At 44.7% G+C, this 20,529-nt stretch overlaps 1 protein-coding gene across 1 annotated transcript in view; it reads right to left on the bottom strand.

Moving 5' to 3' along the window:
- Gm4894 (predicted gene 4894) overlaps positions 1 to 16,770 on the bottom strand; it is a 30,064-nt gene extending 13,294 nt beyond the window's left edge. Inside the window, exon 1 of the mRNA NM_177701.3 lies at positions 16,679 to 16,770. The gene's annotated coding sequence lies outside the window, so the exon portion shown is untranslated. The remainder of the gene's footprint in view (positions 1 to 16,678) is intronic.
- Positions 16,771 to 20,529: the final 3,759 nt, after the last annotated feature.

Genomic DNA, 20,529 nt, shown 5'->3' with positions numbered 1-20,529 from the left:
ACTCAGCTGACTTTTCTGGCTTATTCATATAGAACCTCAACCCAAGGACTGGTGCCACCCATATCCAGGACAGATCTTTCTGCTTTAGGCAACCCAGTCTAGAAACTCCCTCCCACACGTGCCCAAAGGTCAGTTTGCTGGGTGATTTTGGATCCTCTTAAGTTGATCATCACAGGAAGTATAATGAAAGTAAATCTTAACGACGCTAAAGGTTTCCAATGGCTCATGAACCTGTGATACTGTGATAGTGGTTAAAGTAGATTGATGCTCCTGCCCCCTCACACTGACCTTCCTAAATGTTTGTTGAGTTTTGTTTCTTTTTGAGTCACTGGACAAAGACCAAGGTACAACTTGAGGGAAGATGGCTCTATTTTGACTCCTGGTTTAAGGAGGGTCACAAAGAATAGGAAAATAACCAAGAAGCAGACACAGAGAGGACAACAGATGTAGGAATGGATGCTCCATAGAGTCCTACTCCCTCCCACTAGGCCCTACTTTCTTCCTAAAGTCCACAGCTTCCCCAAACAGCACCACCATGCAGGAACTTGTCATTCAAACACTTGAGCCTGTGGGATACATTTTACACTCAAATCACTACACTGAAAATTTTTTCATTTGTTGGTTTTCTAGCCACAACCTAGCCCAGCTGTTCAATTTTAGAATTTTTTAAAAGTCCTTTGCATATCCAAAGGCAGAAATTTGGTTCCAAGGAGAGGCATATGCTCCATTGATGCTGAAACCAAGATGAGATAAAACCACAGTCCCATCCCTTTTTATAGCTTCGGAGTCTCTGCCTCCCTTCTGCCCAAGCTCACAGACAGCACTGTGTGAGGACCTGTGTGTTTCTACTTTGTTTGCCTTTGTTCTGTTTGTTTGGAGCCTAGAATCTGGGTCCTTTGCAAACTCTGCCCAACATTCCTGAGAGCTGGTTCCTCCTCAGGGAAGCTGTGATTTTTAGATCAGGAAAAGGCTTTCCAGGATCAAGGGAGGGAGTTAGCAATGTTCACAGACTGCTCTGCATCATACCGATCCCTTGATCCCTTCCTGTGTTGTCATTCAGTTCCAAAACCCTGCAGAAGGAAGGCTATGTAACAGTTGGGGAGGCGGGAGGAAAATTCAGAGTCAGAAATGAACTGGTTTCAAATCCGGCTCTTTGGAACTAGCCTGAGCCATACAAAGCCAATGCTGATTCTACACTGCTTCCTACAAAAGCAGTAATTGCGCACAGTGCCTCCCAGGGCAACTACAGATACCTTTATGCTCTCTCTTCTCAGTCTTCCCCTCTACAGCTGGGTATGCTGGTTACTTACAAGACACCATGACCAAGGCGACTTACAGAAGAGTTTGCTCTGGCTGAGGGTTCCAGAGGGAGGGGGAGCGAGAGTTCATCGCAGAGGCAAGCATAGCATCAAGTAGTATGATGGCAGTCAGAGTGGGAAGCAGAGAGGCCACAAGGGGGAACAGTTATTATCAGTCAGGGACTACTTGGTCTGAAGCTCAAATAAGGTGATTGTGCGCAGGTATCTACCTGTACATACTTTTTTTAGGCATGTCTTTGTTTAGAGTGGGGGATGGTTATGCCACCATGTTCAAGTGGGGATCAGTTCACTTACAGAAGTGGTTCCCAGCTTCTACCATACATGTCCTGGAAACAGAACTCAGGCCAATCAGACTTGGCAGAAAGCATTTTCGCCATTGTTCTGTCATGCCATCCCTGAAACACTTCCTCCCCAACACTTCAGTGCTTCCTGAAGAGGAGGTCACAGGCTCAACAATGTCAGCCATCACTCCTGTAACAAACTGCTTGGCAGCACATGGGCCATCTCCGCTCGTCTAAGCCCAGATTTCTGAAAAGGTCTTATCATCAGAAACGTAGAAACTGATATACAATCGAGGATCTAGGTGTCCAACAATGGGATGGCCTGAACTCCTGCTTCCCCATGTGCAGAGCTGGAACAAGACAGACCTTCCTGCCAGATCTCAGTCATCTCTTAGCATATACACTTGCACCAAAGCTTATTTCAAGGACTTAATGGTTATGTATGTAAATTTCTGCCAGGGCAAGCTTTTCATCAATGGCCTTGGTCACAAGACAGAGTTGGGAGGGGGGGTGTAAAAAGCAGGAGGAGACATTACTGCAGGATACGCTGAAGCTCAGAGTGGGCTTGCTTGCTGAGATGTTACTTTTGGGGAGATGTGACTAATGTTCCTCTTTCTGGGGGAGGGATCCCCCTCTCTTTAGAAACCATACCAAAAAGTGAGAGAAAGAAAGTACCACAATCCCCAGCTACCAGCAACCAGATGCCGGAAGCAGCTAGGGCTCAGAGCCTTAATTGGGGATTAGAGGCTGAACTTCACCCACATGCTGCCTTGGTAGCCTCATTAAAAGCTGGAAAATTCACCTTGCAGGTGCAGTGACATTTTAGGAAGTGACCTAGAGGCTGCTGGGGGCCTCAGGGAGCCTCCTGCCATGGCCTAACACCAGTAACCTGTTCCTCTCCTATACAACATGACAGGAGTCTATCCTTCCCCTCTCTTCCCTCCTACAACATGGACTCTGTGTACCAGGGGACAGAGGCAAACTGACAGAACACTCTTGCTCACCTGGTTCTACTGGGTGGAGTCTGGGCAATCCAGGTGGTTTTAGACTTTCCTGTGCAGAAGCCCATTGGTCTAAACTTGTATCTTAGAAATAGATTTCCTTTTGTGTATGTGGGATTTTTCTTGGGTTTGGTTTTGTTTGGTTTGGTATGTTGATTGCTTACAAACAACAAGAAAACAGAAATATAAGTTTCATGTAGCCAAAGCTACCATGTCCAGGGGCAGTCTTGAACTTCTGATCCTACCTCTACCTCCCCATTATTGGGATTACAGTGTGTGTCACTACACCTGTCTTAAGTGGTTCTGGGGAAATCAACCCAAAGTGTTTTGCATGGCAAGCAAGTTTTCTACCAAGTGAGCTACCACCTCTGACCTATTAAAGCTTCTTTAAAACTAAAAACCTAAAGATTTCTCTTTAAAATGAAGGTGATAGGGACCCCAGGCCCAATGTTCTTAGTGGATCCATGACCAACTCATCATTTTTGAGTTTCCTAATGATTCTACAGGTGACCAGGGGACTAAGGACCACTTCAGGGTTTGGAGACAGAAACCGAAACCAGAAAAAGTTAAGACCCTGGTGGAAACCCCAGTCCAGTTTTTATGCTGTTCTTATACAAGTAAGCCAGTCCCCACCTGCTGTTCCCCCAAGGGCCCTGTTGGCCAAATGTCCAGTGACCTTTACTTCTGACCAGGCAGCATTCTCTCTGGTCCTTTGGGTTCCAGGAAGAGATCAACAGATCAATGTTGGAATACACTTTGACATTCACAGAGAAGGGAGATTTCCTTCTAGTTTATGGAGTATTTAAAGTATGGAGACAGAGAGGCAACCAGAAAGTGTAACACCACCCTCAAGGTACCTTTATTACATACATGGAATATAATCTCCTTTTTATGTGCCTGTATATGAAGCATAAATGAACATAAATGTAAAGCAATGACCATTGTAGTGTTTTTCATGGATTGCAAGCTACTTGAGAGAGACACTGTTTTATTCATTTCTAGCCTCTGTGCTTTGCCTGGCATGTTTTGAAGGGAATATGGGTAAATATTTGCAAATGGTTAAAGGTCATACTACCTTTACAAAGTATCTGTGGAGGGATTTTCTTTTCTTTAAAGAGAAGGCATCTGAGACACTACTAGGGAGAGTGATGCACAGTTAGTAACAGAGGCAGGGCTAGAAGGCATCCTGTGCCAATTATAAAATGAGTTGCCTGGAGTGACAGGGGAAAGCCTGGCTGTTTTAGGCTCTTTCATGGTGAGTGAACTCAGAGAGATGCAGAAGAAAGAAAAAAGACCCAAGGATGAGATAGCAGGAATGGGCTCCTGGAAGATACAAGAATAGGTGGGATGCAAATAGGGGGAGGGGACCTAACTTCACAGGGACAATGCCTAGTAGGGTCTTGAATGCCAGACTGGTCAGTTTGAGGATTGAAGCTTTATCCAGAAATCCATAGACACTGGATACCATCTGAACCACTTCCCAGCCACAGTCAGAAACTCTGAGCCTGTGTTCCTCTGCTAGAGATCTCTGTGTTGGTCCTACTAAGTGCTAAATCCTGAAAAGATGGGGTTATTTTAGCCCTGAGACACAACCATATGCTAGACAGCATGTTTCATGCATCAGCAATCTGCCTCAGCTCCTAATGAGAAAGATTGGTGCCCACTGATGCATGTTCATTACCAAAGGTGCTACATTAATTATGAACTCTGGAAAGGAAGGGGAAGCTGTGTGCTCAAGCTGACGAGCCAAGGGCTGCCATCCGTTAGAGGAGGATGGCCCAAGGGAAGTGCTTGCAACCCGGAGCTCAACCTCCATGACTCACATACTCAGTCCCACAAGGAATGCCCACCTAGCTCTGCACTGGTTCATTCCTTCATTCTACAAACATTGCCTGTCCTGGACTCTATCTCTCCAAGGCATTATGTGACTTGGTACTACTCTTTTGGAGTTGGTGAACCCAACAGTAGGACAAATGTTTTGAGAGCAGAATACCCATGGGTGAGATCCAGGACTAAGCTCTCATTTGGTTTCTCTCATCTATCCAAAATGCTGCTGGTGTTCCTGCCAGAACAAGGCAGATATCAGCTATTCCAGAGCAATGGTTGACTTGGGACTTGAGTGTGGAGTTGAAACCTTCTGGAGACTGTGTGGTAAGTAAGGACAGAAAAGCTCTGTCTCAGAAAGATCCAAGGTCCATGGGACAGATGACCTGAATTCCTGATTCAGCTCCAAAAACCTAACCTCAACCACATCTCTGGCTACAACCTGGTTCTCTTCCCCATTTGGACTTATCTCCCATGCTCTCCTCACTTCCTCTACCCATCTCCTTAGTTGATGCAGTCATTTGTATTCTCACACCCTTATGTAACAGAGCCCTGGTCCTTATGACTGTAAGTAATAGCAGTAGGGAAAGAAAGAAGCCATGACCAGTAATCGTGGACCATCTCACTGTTGACTGTAAACCTGGTGAGCTGTGAATGAAAGAATGTTAGGGTACAGCCTGGTCACTTCCGTGCTCCGTCCAATTTTACAGAGGTCATTTCACCAGCCAAAACCTTCTAAAAGCTTCCAGTCCTATGTAGCACTGACTACAAAGTGCCTTGCATAGACTGGCCAAAGTGATTTAATAGGGCAACTATGAGTCTACTATAATGACTGACAAGTCAGTAAATGTCGAGCAACACTAAGGATTATACAATCAAAGTAGGAAACAAGATATCCACAAAGGGGGAAGTCCTCTAGGTATTTTCTCCCTGGTGACCACGTTTTGTTATTAATGTTATTGCTGCTACTGTTGTTTTTATAGTTTTAGTTTATCTGCACACATTCATGCACAGGTAGAGGTCAGAGAGTAAGTTTTGGGGATTAGTTCACTCCTTCCACCATATGGGTCTGGGGACTCAAATTCAGGTTATTAGACTTAGCACCAAACACCTTTTCCTTCTGAGCCATCTTCTCAGCATTGTCATTGTTGTGAGACTCATGTAGCCCAAGCTGGACTCAGACACACTATGTAGACAAGGCTTCGCCTTCCTCCACCTCCTAATTGCTAGGATTACAGCAACATACCTGGTTTATTAGGCATGCTAGAGATTGAATGCAGGTCCTTCATGAACATCAGGCAAGTACTCTACTGAATGCCTGGTCCAGAGTTTTGGAAATGCTCCTCTCCACTGATGCTTAACATAATAAAGCTCATACCAATGGGTCTTACACCACTGCATCACTCAATGACCTACAAATATTCAGTGTGCCCCCATCAGTTGCCAGGTATGCATAATATTCTTTCCATGACACTCTGGTTGGATACAGGCCAGAGGCTTCCCAAACATCCAATGTGGACCATCTCATCCACCCTGTTCATCTCTCAAGTGACAGAAGGAACTGTGCTTGGTGACATACACAGGGACTAGGAAGCAATAAATGTGAGCCTCAGAGACTTGCTTTCAATTCCTGACCCAAGCTCCTTCCATTCTGATTATCACTCCCTGATCCTAAAGAGGATCAAAGTTCCACTCAGAAAAATATTTGGCCAAATATTTGGTCACTTTACAGCTCAATCAGGTGACTCATTTACCATCAGTGTGTGTGGTAATGGGTGATAAGTTTGGAAGGCATAATGTCTTCCACACTGAAGCCAAGAAAGGTTCCTGCCATGGATTTCAGGTCATGAGAAAACAAATCTCACCCAAACATCCTAGGTGTGCAGGAGTCATACTTGACCCTGGTACGAGTATGTTCCCATGTTAGAATGCTCCAAATATGGAGTCCCTTGTATATGAAAGTCACCTGTTGCTCCAAGTCCTGGGCGGTAGAAAATAGGTAAGGCCAGATGCTGGTCAAAGAAAACCTGTTTCTCTCAACAATGATCAACAAACTAGCACCTGTCCCTCCCATTCACCTTGATTGCCATTTACCTGGACCAGATGAAGAGTCACCATCCAGAAAGGCTTCCATTATATCGATGCTCTGGGATGCTTTGTGAGATTCACAGAAGGACTAGGCAGGAAGTATCACATCAAAAGAAGAAAAATCAGGCCAGCCTATTGATTAAAGGATTGGAAGCACTATCTATCCCAAGACGCCGGTGGCATGTTTATCAGACTAGGGAGCATCAGACAGAGCAAAGAACGGAGTGAACTTGGTGTCCTCGGTTCAGGAACCGTTAATGATTGAGTCAGCTAGCCTTATACCCCACTCTCTTGCTTTCACCTAAACTGCATTTCTTTCACCTGCATTCAACCCTGGCTTAGTTAGGGTTTTACTGCTGTGAACAGAAACCATGACCAAGGCAACTCTTATAAGGACAATATTTAATTGGGGCTGGCTTACAGGTTCAGAGTTTCAGTCCATTATCCTCAAGGTGGGAGGAGCATGGTAGCATCCAGGTAGGCATAGTACAGGCAGAGCTGAGAGTTCTTTATCTTCATCTGAAGGCTGCTAGCAGAATACTCACTTCCAGGCATCGAGGATGAGGATCTTAAAGTCCACACCCACAGTGACACACCTACTCCAACAAGGCCACAGCTACTCCAACAAGGCCATAGCTACTCCAACAGGGCCACACCTTCTAATAGCGCTACTGCATGGGCCAAGAATATACAAACCATCACAAACCCCGTTTCCTTTCTGCCATCTTTACCATGCATACATTTCATTCTCTGTGCTGCTGTCATGCCACGGTTTAACTCACTCTCAGGCAAGTAAATCATGGTAGCTTTCTCTTAGTACCTTTGAATGCATTCCCTTCTCTGCCATTCTTGAGTGTCAGTCTGTGTTGTGTTTGTGCATGCGCACATGCTGCATAAGGGTTGTGTGCACACATGGACATCTAGGTTAATCTACCCTATGTGCACATCCAGAGGCCAGAGGAGGACCTCTGTTAGGCTGCTCTAATATTCTTTCGAGACAGAGTCCCTCTTTGAACCTGGAGTCAGGCTTGCAACCAGTAATGTTTGGACACACCTGGAGTTACAGGCATGTGAGCAGCCATGCTGACTTTTTACATAGGTGCTGGGATCCAAACTCAGACACACTTGCGCAGCGAGTGCTCTTACCCACTGAGCTCCATCTCCCTTAACTGTTCTTTCCCAAAGATGCTTTGGCTGTTTGCATCCTTTATTCGGTCCTTTATGTGACTTTTGAAATCGTCTTGTCAAATTTTAGGAATAGTCTACTGAAAAATCTGATTAAAATGGCACAAGACATAAAGATTAATTGGAAAGAAATGGTGGCCTTCCAGTTCCGAGTCTTCACAGTCAAAAAAGTTAGCGCCTCCCTCTTCGTTGTAATGAAATTTTCCCCCAACAAGGTCTTGTACTTTCTGGTTAGGTTCATTGGTTCGAGTGACCCCAGAAGCAAATTATGAGCCACGGGCTCATCTGCAAAAGAGTTTGTAGAAAATGCAAGGAACACAGGAAGGAGTAGTAGAGAAAAGAAAAATAATGTAAAAACGTGTGCTAACAGCCAGTGCCCCCATGGGCAACTCAAGCTTAATCCTTCTAGAAAAGCCAAGCCTCGAAAATGGTGCGATATACATGCCTCAGGGTTACCCTAGCCCTGGGACAAGGAAGCTGTATATTTACAACACTGCAGCCGCAACTTGTCAGTCATAAGATTGCCCTTGGGAACATGCATCTCCCAGGCTCTTTGGTCTAGGATGTAGGCAAATGAGTCCCTGTAGCCCTGCCACAAAATTTCAAGAGATGGTATCCCAAAGAAATGGTGTGTACAGCTGAGGTGGTGAGAACACAGCACCTATAACACCCAGTCATGGTTTGAATGAGGATGCCCATCATAAGGCCTGCATGTTTGGGCACTTGGTCTCCAGTTGGTGGCGCTGTTTGGGGAGGTTTAGGGGATATAGCTTTGCTGACTGGGGTGGGCTTTGAGTGTCTATAATCTCATCCGGCATCCATTTTGTGATGTCTCAGTTTCTTTATCCTGCTGCCACACCTACTGCTTGCTGCCTTGCTGCCCCACCATGATAGACTTTTTTTTCTCTGGTACCATATGCCCAAATGAACTCTTCCTTTTATAAGTTCCCTTGGCTATGGTGTTTTATCATAGCAGCTGAGAAGTAACCAATACACCTGTCTTGTGTACTGGGTAAGAGAGTCTTTTTCTTCCAGAGAAAAGCTGAGACAATGAATGGAAGCACAGGTCATTCAGCAGGAATGAGAGCTTTCTATGTAATAAGTGTGTGGGTTCTGGAGGCTGCCGTGTTGGCCGTTCTCAAATGAATGGAGGTGTGAAGGGTTATGAAAAGGCCCCCGTCCCTAAGGAGTTTGGCCTAGAATAGTGAGTCTCTGCTTTATCACCGGAGTTCCTATGGCAGATACTGCCAACCTGAAGCCCTTGTAGCAGTTTACTTCCTGGGTCTTACTTCTACAGCCAGGAAGGCTTAGAATGCCATTAAGTTAGGGCTAGTGAGATGACCCAGTCAATAAAGTGCTTGCCAAGTCAAGTGTGAGGAGCTCAGATCCCCAGAATCCACGTAGATTTCAAGTGGTTGTACTTTAATTTGAGTGAGGAAGACCCCTAAGCCTGTGGCCTCCACAAACACTATGGATGCATACAACCATACATGTGGGGGGGGGGAAGCAACTGAAGTGTAAACTGTAACTTTAGATGCACTGTAATTTATTGTAATATGCTCCTTGCAGCTCTTAATACTTGGTGATTTATCCCCAGCCTTCCAAGCCACCTGTCAATAGGAAACTTCAAAGCAAGATGTCCAGTGAGGTACTATCCCATGTCACAGACTCCAGCGGGTTGACAGACAAGAGTGTAGTGTGTAGAGCTGAGCTCCTTGGCCCCGCAGGCTCTTCTCCCTCTCCTGGCAAGTTGCTGGGCCTGTTGAGCAATTTCATATTCCCCCTTTTGAAGTAAAGATCACAATTAATCATTTGGGCTTGAAAAATCAAGGTTTTGAGCACAGCAGGCTCCTTTAGGAGCCTGTGACTGGATTAGCACCAGACAGAGCATCTATATAGAAACATTTTCACAACATGCCATCAAAGGGGCCATTTCACTTTTGGAAAGTCAAGATTAAATGAAAGGGCCAGGAGGGAAATCAAACTATTTCCTGTACATTGTAGAGAAATCAAAGCCCTTGACCCCGGTGTCCATCCTGCCAATTGTCTCTATTCTGTCAATGAACTCCTGGGGGTCCCATGATGCTTTGTCACTTCTCCTGAGACTTTCAGTGACAGTCACGTGTGCTGGAATACTGGGGTCTAAACAACCAAGGGCAACCCAACAGGCAGGGCATACCTCACCCCCGAAAATAGGAAGAGATACCTCAGCTATCCCTTCCAGTAACATTCTTGGTCCCTGGCCATGTGGAATCTATGCTGAGATTTGCAGCCAACAGATGCTTTCAAAAATATAGACTGCCTGGGGATTGTACGTTGGATGAGAACTGTGCCAGAATGGAAAGTGTCCTGTTCTCCATCAGTATCTGCAGATAAGCTTCATCCAGATTCATTCCTCCAACCTGCCTCGTTTAGCTCAAGTTGATAAATGCTCGGCTTTGATGCAGAGGCAACCATTGTCCAAAGCACTGGGAGAATTTGCCTTCATAGATGTGACAGTTTGAAGGAATAAACCATAAGTACTATCAAGAGCTGTATTGAGAACATATGTCTCTTCCTCTCTCCCTCTCCTCCTTTCTCTTTTTTAAAGAAGTTTTTATCTATTATCCTTATGTATAGATGTACAATATATACATGTGAGTGTGGACATATGCATGCCATGGTGTGGGCATGTGAGACTCAGAGGGCAACCTTTTAAAAATCAAATTTCTCCTTCCAGCATAGGCCCTGGGGATTGAGCTTAGGTCATCTTGCTCGGCAGCAAGCCCCCTCACCTGCAGAGCCATCTTACCATCCCCTCTTATGTACTTAGTATCTACATAGAATTTCTAGTTGCTGAGAACGTCGTGACAGACACAACACAATCTTTGCTCCAATGAAACTTGTATTCTAGAAAAGAAAAAAAAAGGCAGACAATTGACAAACCTAGACACCCAGAAAACAGTTGTTGGGAAAGAAAGGAGTTGTGTTTCAGAAGCACTGTTTCCCACAGAGGGGCGGGCACAACGTCTCTGAGCAGATGGTGACTTTTGAGCAGAGACCTGAGGAAAGAGAGGAAGGAAGAAGTCCTGTCTGGAAAAGGAAGAATGGGGAGGAGGCGCCCAGGTTTTCAAGTAAAGAAGTGAGGGATACTCATAAAGCTCCAGGTCCATTTATCTAATTAGGGGGACACTGGGGAAGGTTCGAGGAATGCTGGCTGCTGAGCAGTGCAGAGTGGCCAGGGAGGGCTAGGAATAGAGCTGGTGGAAGCAAGGATGTAATGCAGAGGTCCACAGGCTGTGAAGGCCACCTGCACTACAGCAGTCTCTCCCTGGGAGACTGTGCTGAGATCAAAGGCTTGTGGGGAGGTTTGTGTGTCAGAGCATAGAGGACAGAAGGCCCAGCTGGAAGACAAGAGGTTGATTGGCTTCCACATTCCTCACCCCACCCTCCACTAACTCTGCATCTCCCCAGTGATAAATGCAATATAGCACTCTTGCTGCCTCCATGGATGTAATGGGCTGAAGGTCTGGAGACTGTCTGTGAGCCTGCAGACAGAGCTGCCTCTGCTCCTTGCAGCTGGCATCAATACCTGAGCACTGCTGGATGGGTAGCCTGTAGTACCTGGTACCTGAGCACTGCTGGATGGGGTAGCCTGTGGTACCTGAGCACTGATGTATGGGTAGCCTGTGGGTCTGAAATAGGCACTGAGAATCTGCTTTTGCTAAGGCAGCATCAACTCCTCCATTAGCTTGGGCCCACAAGTAACTAAAAGCAGGATGAGACCCTGACTTCCCTGCCTTCATTTTGTGTCTGTCTCCTTCACTCCTTGACTTTGCAGAGCGAACCTGTCTCATCTCCCTAAAAACAAAGAGGCAGGTCATTGTTCTAAACCTGCAATCCATTTGGATACCTGTAAGAACTAAACCTCCCAAGACAGAGAGAGAGGGGGGGGTGTACCTTGGAGTAGAAGTAAGCATCTTGTAGAAGCCATATTAATCTCTTCAAAATATTGACAGATTCTTTTTTTTTTTTTTTTTTTTTTTTTTTTTTTTTTTTTTTGGTTTTTCGAGACAGGGTTTCTCTGTGTAGCCCGGAACTCACTTTGTAGATCAGGCTGGCCTCAAAATCTCCACCTGCTTCTGCCTCCCAAGTGCTGGGATTAAAGGTGTGGGCCACTGCCACCCAGCTTGACAGATTTCCATAATAACTTTTTTGAGACACAGTCTCATGTAGCCCAGGCTGACTTCAGCATTCCTATGTGCTGAGGATGGCCTCGTACTCGTACTTCTGATCCTCTTCCCTCTACTTCCCAGGTGCTAGAATTACAGGTGTGCACTACCTAGGATGGAACGTAGGACCTCGTACATGCCAGACAAGCACTCTACCAACTGAGCTATACCTCCAGCCCACAGACCTCTTTATACCACCTATAGAACTAGAATTGAGGTGACATCAGGTGGTGCTGGGTGCTTTTGTCCTAAAAATTCTGTTAACAGGACCACCTCATCCTCATCTGCTCTCCCATCTCCATAACCCCTGAGACTCAGACCCTCCTGGCCTCCATTGCCTTGCATTCAAGAAAAACCACCTCAGTGCCTATCATCCCAGTTGTACAGTCATGGTATGAGAACTGCAGACTCCTGGCTTAACTACAGCATCATGAGGCTGGCACTCCTTCATTCTCTGGCATAGAAACTCAGCTGTGAGGTATGAGAGGGGCAGGAAAACAAGCCCCATTTTTAGAGGAGAGATTGTCACAATGGCACATGTAGAATCACCAAACCCGAAGTTCCACTGAAACCATAAATTTCAGGCTGGAAGAAAGGCAGAGAAGAACCCTAGGTAGATCCTGGATTTTGCAAAGATGTTTCTGAAAAGGTGCCCTCCTTGACTGTAAGACATCCTGAGGTCATGCCCATAGGAATGGAGCTCATGGGTATCTACAAGAAGCTGCCCAAGCTGAACACAAGCAATAGAGAGGGCAGATTGAGAAAAGCAATGCCACACTATATCTATTTATTAGTTACTTTTCTCATTGCGGTGGTAAAATAACAAAAGCGAGCTAAGGAAAGAATGGTAGTTCTTGCCTCATGGTTCCAGACTACAGCCTATCATGTTGGAGAAGCTATAATGTCGAGGACTTGAAGAAACTGGTCGCATTGCATTAGTAAGCAGGAACCAAAAGAAGATAAATGTTTGTGCTTGGCTTACTTTCTCCTTTTTATACAGTCCGTTAGCCAAGCCTGGGGAATGGTGCTGCCCACAATAGGCAGACTCATTAACCTAATCAAGATAATTCCTGAAGATACAGGCATACCCAGAGAGTCTAGATCACAGGTTAGTCATTGAGATTAGCAACCACACTTTGTGACAGTGGGAAGGAAGAAGGAGAACTTTGGCTTGTGAGTAGTCACAGAGCTGCTTAAAACCTGCTAAAGAGAAGAGAAGAGAAACCCTAGGACCTAGTAATAGTTCCTCAAGCCTGGAATGCAGCCCAGCCCTCTGCACAAGTGAACCAGCTATTTGGAAGTGGTAGGAACTCCCTCCATTCAAAGCCAATAAGGGGAAAAAAATTAGTGCAGTGTCTACACAAAGAAAGAGAAAAAGAAAGAAGAAACAGGAAGAGCAAGTTATAGAAGAGTCAAGGGAATAATGTTTTCACAGAGCAGAATAAATTGTGACTAAATATTTCACCAAGACTTTTAAGAAAGAAAGTAATGAGGCAATTATCTCAGAAAGAAAAAAAAAAGCACTGAACCAAGATAAAGAGAAATTACTACCTATTATCTAAAGACATAGAGGGTTGAATATATTATGTTGGGAATTAGCTGGCACTGTCCGAGGAAATGGGAATGTAGGGTTTTTGGAAGAGTATGGTTGTAAAGATAACTGTCTGAAACATAAAATCCTTCCGAGTTACAAATACAAAGGCGAGGGAGGAGGTTTACACTCGGAAAAGTTTTCTCAAGCTGGAGAGGTAGCTGGGGTGGGAAAGGGCTTGCTTTGCATACAGGAGGCCCTGAACTAACCCCAGTGCTGCATTAACTAGGTGTACTGGGATGTGCTTGTAATCCCAAGACTCAAGCAGTGGAAGCTAGAGGATCAGAGAGATAGGTCACCTTTGGCTGCATAGGAAGTTGGAGGCGAACTTTGGCTAGAGATTCTATCTGAATATATACATACATACATACTTACATACATACATACAATTTTCTTAAAATATTAAAAACAAAAGACAGCATAAACTGACAAACATACTTGTCATATAAACAAATATTAATGAAATAAACTCCCTATTAAAAGAAAATAACTTCAGATTATATCAGAAAGCAAATCAGCTCATCTACAAATAATAGCCACGTCTAAAAGGGAATAATTTCATAGCTAAGGGTAGAAATTAACATGTCAATGTAATTTTTTAAATGTTAGAAAAAAAGAACCAAGAGCTGGTTTGAGGAAATAATCCAACTAATAAAAGAGAAAGAAAGGAAACCCTACAAAATAACCATGTGCGAAGAGGGCCAATCGATCGCAGACACAGAGACAGTGCTCCTCTGGCCTGTGCAGTACCACTGACAATCTGAAGGCAATGAATAACAGCATAGTCCATGCAGTTTATTCAGTGAATGCTACAATGCATAGAGAGTATGTTCGGGTGAATCCCTGTAAGAGAAATGGAAAATGCTGGCAAGCTTTCTCTCCATGAAACAGCCAGACCAACTTGTTTTTACAACTTTTCAAAGCCTAATTTTTTTAAGAAGACAAAGTAGTGATTTCAACGACCTTTATTTAGTGTGTATGTCTGGGGCGGGGGGCACGTGTATACATGGACCATGCATGCCACAGCATGACTGTGGAAGTCAGAGGACAACTTGCCAAGAGTATTGCACTCCTCTTACCATATGGGCCCCCAGAGACCCAATTCAGGTCAACAGGCTTGGTGGCAAGCACCTTCGCTGACTGAGCCATCTCATTAGCTCAGGGCAAAGGAAATAGAAGAATGCTTCTGTGTTCTATTGACTGATGTAAGCAAAAGCCTGACTCCATGACAACTGTTGACCAGTTCCCTTACAAACATCAGTTCAGGATTCTCTTAACAGATATGCACAGGAGGGAAGGCTTAACCAAGAAGCATTTGTTTACAGCTCTGTGGACTAGAAAGCCCAGAAGCAAGCCACAGGCAGATGAAGGGCTACCTCCTGGCTCGTCACCAGCTGCATTTTTTGCTGTGGCCTCAGTGGCCTGGATATCTGGATCTCAGGGCAGTGATGGGTACTGTCCTCCATGCACATGATGTTATACGTTTTGAAATTTTGAGCTTTGCTCCATAAATGGACAGAAACTGCTTTTGATAGTATTAAAGCTTCAATTTAGCAAATGCTTTCAGCGTCCCAGTGCTCCTGTCAGAATTTATGTGCATTAGCCCATGTAATCCCCACTAAAGCCTCCTGATTTCATCTAAGGCTGGTTCCTTTCCAAAGCCCCTATCTCCAAATGCCATTGCACCACAGTGGGGTCTGGTTGCAATGCACGACTTTTTGACAGAGATATAAATACTCAGTCCATAACAAAATCATGCAAATTCTAGGCAAAATGCAAAAAGGCTAGCTATGTAAGAGGTTTTGGGGTTGTTGTTGTTGTTGTTGTTGTTGTTGTTGTTGTTGTTTTTCAGGAGCGCAAGGCAGATTCAATGTTAGGAAATAAACATATTCATTTGGTCAGATATAAAGAGAAAATGACAAATCAATCTGTTCTACTGATGCTGTAGGAGGTATATGATAAAATGCAGTCTGCTTAATTTTTATTTACATGTGTTATACACATGATAAGAACATAAATATTGAGCACACGAGTAAATGGTGTCATTTTTTGTGGGGGAAGTTTTTTTGATTTGTTTGTTGTTGTTGTTGTTGTTGTTGTAGACAAAATCTTCCTGTTTAGTTCAGGCTGGCCCAGAACTCACTACATAACCTAGGCTGCGCTCGATCTTGGAATCTTCCTGCCCAAGCTCTCACGGGCTGGAACATGTACTAACTTACGTGCAGTTTTCTGCCTTTAACTCAGTTCTGGCTGCCATCAAAACAAAATTATCATTTATTTTGGTAAATATATTTGGTTCCCCAATATACTTGAGTGCTCATCACCATCAAGCCTTGTTGATCAGGGTAAATTGATGTCATCTCTAAGGAGATTGGCAATATGCAACAAAATTAAAAATGCATGTACCTAGGCTGGGACTGTAGCCTAGAGTAAAGGCTTGGTATGCACGGTGTCCTGGGTTTGATACCTAAACTGTGAAAAGAACTTTTAAAGATTAAAATAATGAAAAATAATGATTTTTTTAACTCTAAAATCAAATTTCCAGGAAATTTTCCTTGTTTATAACTGCATCATGGATGAAATGATGTCACTTAAACCTTGTTATGCCATCCTTTAGTAATGACTTCTTGACTCATGAGCAATTGTAATATATATGTGTATGTGTGTGTGTGTGTGTGTGTGTGTGTGTGTGTGTGTGTGTGTATAATATTGCACATACTGTTCTTTAATATACACACATATATTAAAGTACAATATGTGCAATGTTATAAGGTTCATCTCCACTTATCCAACCCCAGTGGAGAGAAAATCTGTATTCTCTCTGATCTGCTTAAACTAATTTGAGAAGAATGCTCACAAAGTAAGTAACATTTGCCACAGCCAGAAGAAAGCCTAGCTGTCTAAGCGACAGTTGTAGAAGGACACCCTACCTTTTCTGTTTAGATTTGGAGCCCTATGAGCCCTTTCTCTATGCTGGGCATGGACAAAGAACAGCTTGGGTAACTACTACAGCTTCCACTTACAAATGCTTGGTGTAGCGCAGCACTCCTGTAAGACTTCACAAGGCTCATCCCATATAATCTCGACTAAGCTCCCTGAAGTAGCCTCCTTTTCATAGATGAGGAGCTGAGATAGAGCCTTTCGGGAAGCTAAAATGTCAGAGCTAGGAAGGACTTACCTATGGATGGGACCTCAGGGATCTGCTCCGAAGTCCCAGGGTCCCCCAGGAGCTGAGGAACCACATGTGTCTGCAGAGAATATTCGAGGTCTGGGGCTGGAGAGATGACTTGTCAGTTAAGAGCACTTGCTACTCTTGCAGAGGAACAGAGTCTCTTCCAGCACGTACATTAAGTGGGTCACACCTGCCTGGAACAGCAGATCCAAGGGACCTGACACCCTCTTCTGCCCTCTTCAAGGCATTGCACTCACGTGCACATAAAGGCAATCAGACACACCACGTTAGTGAAAAATAAAATAAATACCAGGTAGACAAGCAGTGAGTCCCGCCCCTTCCTAGAAAGTCTTGTTTTCAGAGTCACATTTTATATGAACAGCCAGCCTGTCAAGGGCTCCCATAGTCAGGCTAGGCTATCTGTGGCCACTAGAAATAGAACCATGGTGGGAAGTCAGTACCTCACATGTGGCCTCCTAAGAGCCTCTCATTTGTCTCCTTCCTTCCTCCCCATTCCAACTGCCTTCAATTCAGTTAAAGTTGGCATCAAATAATAACTGCACTTTGATACCAGCCTCCTTGCTCGGTGGGTGGTATCCAGGATAATGCTGTCTCGTTTATATTTTATAAGCACAAACATGTTTATTATAGGAAACAATTTAAATGTCATTATGCATGGAGAGGATGCTTTTTCAATGCTCTCCTTTGGTTTCAAATAATAAAGTACAAGAAAATTTAAGCTCTAGGTTTTCCTGTCTTCTCTCCCACATAATTCACTCATCCCTCCATCTCTCCAACCTCCTGCCTCCCTCTCCCCTCCCCTCCCTTTTCCCCTTTCCTCAGCCTTTCCCTCTCTTTGTTCTTTCTTCCTACTTCCATTTCTTCTTTTCCTTCCTTCCTTTTTTTTCCATGTGTAACAAGAAGGAACACCCAATATTCTGGCTAGTTAAAGCCACACTCTTTCCTAAGCCTCTATCTACAATGGTGTCATCGCCTGTGCTTGGAGCACCAACTGCTGATCGATCCAAGCATTTCTTCCTGTGGAAGTCTTCAGTTTGGTTTAAATTCCTTCCCCCTTTTGATGCTGTAGTAGTCACAACAAAATTCAGTTCAAGCACAGAACATATATACTAAGGTATGCTTATTTGTCTGTGAACTCCCTTAAAGCACGTTGGTATGGCAGAAAGTATATGCCACAGGCCCAGGCAGGAATGTGAATAATTTAGTTCTTATTGCTTGGATGAACTATGTGGTGGGCATGTATACCTCCCAGGACTTCTTTTCTGCCCCCTAGCTTGACCCTGCCCATCCAACAACTAAACCTCCAAAGGCCATGTGGCAGGTATGTTTGTGGTCCTTGGCACAGACATCTACAGTGCCTCTGATATTGGCCATAGGCCTTATGTGACCAGAAAGTCATGGCCAAGAGTGACAAAAGGTACAGCTAGTGAAATAAGTGCTCGAACCCCAAGAGGCCCCTTTCCTCTTGGAAGATGGCTGTCGTGTTGTCGAGAAGAATAGAATAGAATCAAAATGATGAGAGACCACATGGAAAGGAGCCTGAGGGGGCAAAGGTCATCCTAGATACTCCAGACTCTATGAAACTCCAGGCTGGTATGTCTCTTGAATGACTTTAGCTGTCCTTTATAGAATCAAAGAGTCATCTAATAGAGCTCAAACAGGCCATGTGAAGCCTACTGTTCACTTAAGCTACTATTTATTATGATAGTTTGAGGTAATTTGTTATCTGCCATAGCTAACAGCAACAGATAACTATGGAAACTCCTGGCACAGCACCCAGTTGATAATTTGTTGTGACCAGGACTGTTAGGAAACACCAGAGAGAGAATGGGCAAACCAAGGCACAGACCGTGAAACTGAAACACGCAGGAAGGAAGCGGCATGGGTGCATGTTAGAAAGGAGGAAGGCTGGGTTCACTTGTGTGATGGCTTCCTCCAAGGTGTCTTTACAAGCACACCTGTCAGCAAAACTATGTGAAGCTCAGATCACCAGTGGTCAGGACCAACGACTTCTCTACAGAGACTCAGATGGTCCTGGATCCAAGGAAGAGTCTATACTCTCGTTCACCTCCGCTGCAGATAAAAATCAGTTTTTTCCTTTGTCCAGGGTCTCCCAAGCACCTGGCAATGTCCACAGTCCTATGACTGACTGACTGACTGACTGACTGACTGACTGACTGAACAACTGACTGACTGGCTACCTTCCTGCCTGCCCAATTGATGGTTGGTTGGTTGATTGATTGATTGATTGACTGATCACATGGTTATAGTACATTGGATCAAAGATGAATGTGATGTAGTTTAGTCCTCTATGATCTCTTATTTATTGGCAACAGGAGACAAACCATCCTCTAAAAGGCTAGTCTGCCTCCCTGGGAGCCTACTGTAGGAAGTAATGAGAGTTAAGAAAGCCCCCTAATGGGTAGAAAGTCTTTCTATTGACATACATGTAGTGTTTATATTACACACACACACACACACACTTCTCTAATCCTGGACCCTACCTGTAAAGCACCTCATTTCAGGGTTCACAGAGATGAACTCTAAGGTGATCCACTTGTTCCAGATCTATCTCAGAAACCCAGGGAACACCCAAAGAACTGTGGAGTAGGCTGCAGGACCTGGCGTGAGGAACTCTAGGGGCCCTCCCAGAAGTCAGGAAGAAAAACTGCAAAGAATTCCTGGGCATTGCATGTCCCAGCCCAGGGAAGAGCAGAACAGACAATCTTCCCTTGGCCTGGTTGCTCTAACAATTGGTCATTAAAAGGCTGAAAGGCAAGTTTTCCCAGCTGCAGACTCAGAGCCTCAGGCCCTCATACCCATTACACAAATCACAGAAAGAGAGCAAACAGCAGATACCAGGAAGTCTCCCTGAGTAATTCCTGGGACAGAGGGTACTAGAGAAAGCCTAATGACAGGCCTCTGTGAAGCTCAATATCACATGCCTGAGCCTGCCTGAGGTGCTGCAAGATATTTTCTGTCATCTTTGAACAACCCTGAGAGAGCATCATCAGAGATCTACCCAGGTCCCATGGGCCCTCCTTCATCTCCAGGCCCAGCAACGACAAGAGTCGAGTGCTCCACCATCATTACCTCAACCTTCCTGGGCCTTCCTTCTGAAGCTCACAGGAATCCACTAACAGACCCTGGAAGAGAACAGCTGACCCATTAGGATCTGTTGATTGAAAGGAAAAACAATGTGTCATCACAAATTAACTCTGGGTCGCCTCCACAGAATCCAGTTTTATTTACTATAAAGCCACTAATGTGCCTCAGAAACGGGGCTAGGCCTGTCTATGCAGGCAGAGTTAACTCGGACTTCTGATGCTGGTGGATATGCAGCCCTGTTGAGTCATTTCGCTACCCCTTTGCCTTGCTCTTCATTTTTTTGCATTTAATCCAAAACCTAACTGAGCCTTTGTAACTACCCTGTAGGATAGGCGCTGCTACCCCCACTCTACAAATAAAGAGTCAGAAAAGCAACAGAGTCCTGCTTTTAATTTAACCCAAGCCTCTCGCTCTTTGGTTCTGTTGGACTTGACTGAGCAGCCACTTAGCATGGAATCACTCTGGCGCCCCCTGGAGCTCACTCGTCCAACTTGCCCCTCGATTTCAGGCCAGTAACGGTCTGTTTATCTTAACATCCTTTACTAAGTTTCTTTTCTTGATTTTTTTTCTTGATTTTTTTTCCAGGTCTGGCACCCTGAGGAGATTCTTAAGGAGTATCTAGCGGGATATTATTTCTAAAAATTATTCAAGAACCACAACACGTGTCGTGCCCTTCTGCCCACTCTCTCAGCCTCAGGAGATGGGAGGAGGAGCCGTGCCCCCGCCAC

The sequence above is a fragment of the Mus musculus genome, chromosome 9 (assembly GCF_000001635.26).
Source record: "Mus musculus strain C57BL/6J chromosome 9, GRCm38.p6 C57BL/6J".
Taxonomy (NCBI): Eukaryota; Metazoa; Chordata; class Mammalia; order Rodentia; family Muridae; genus Mus; species Mus musculus.
The sequence above is the reverse complement of the archived record's forward strand: the minus strand, read 5'-3'. Positions and strand labels throughout refer to the sequence as shown.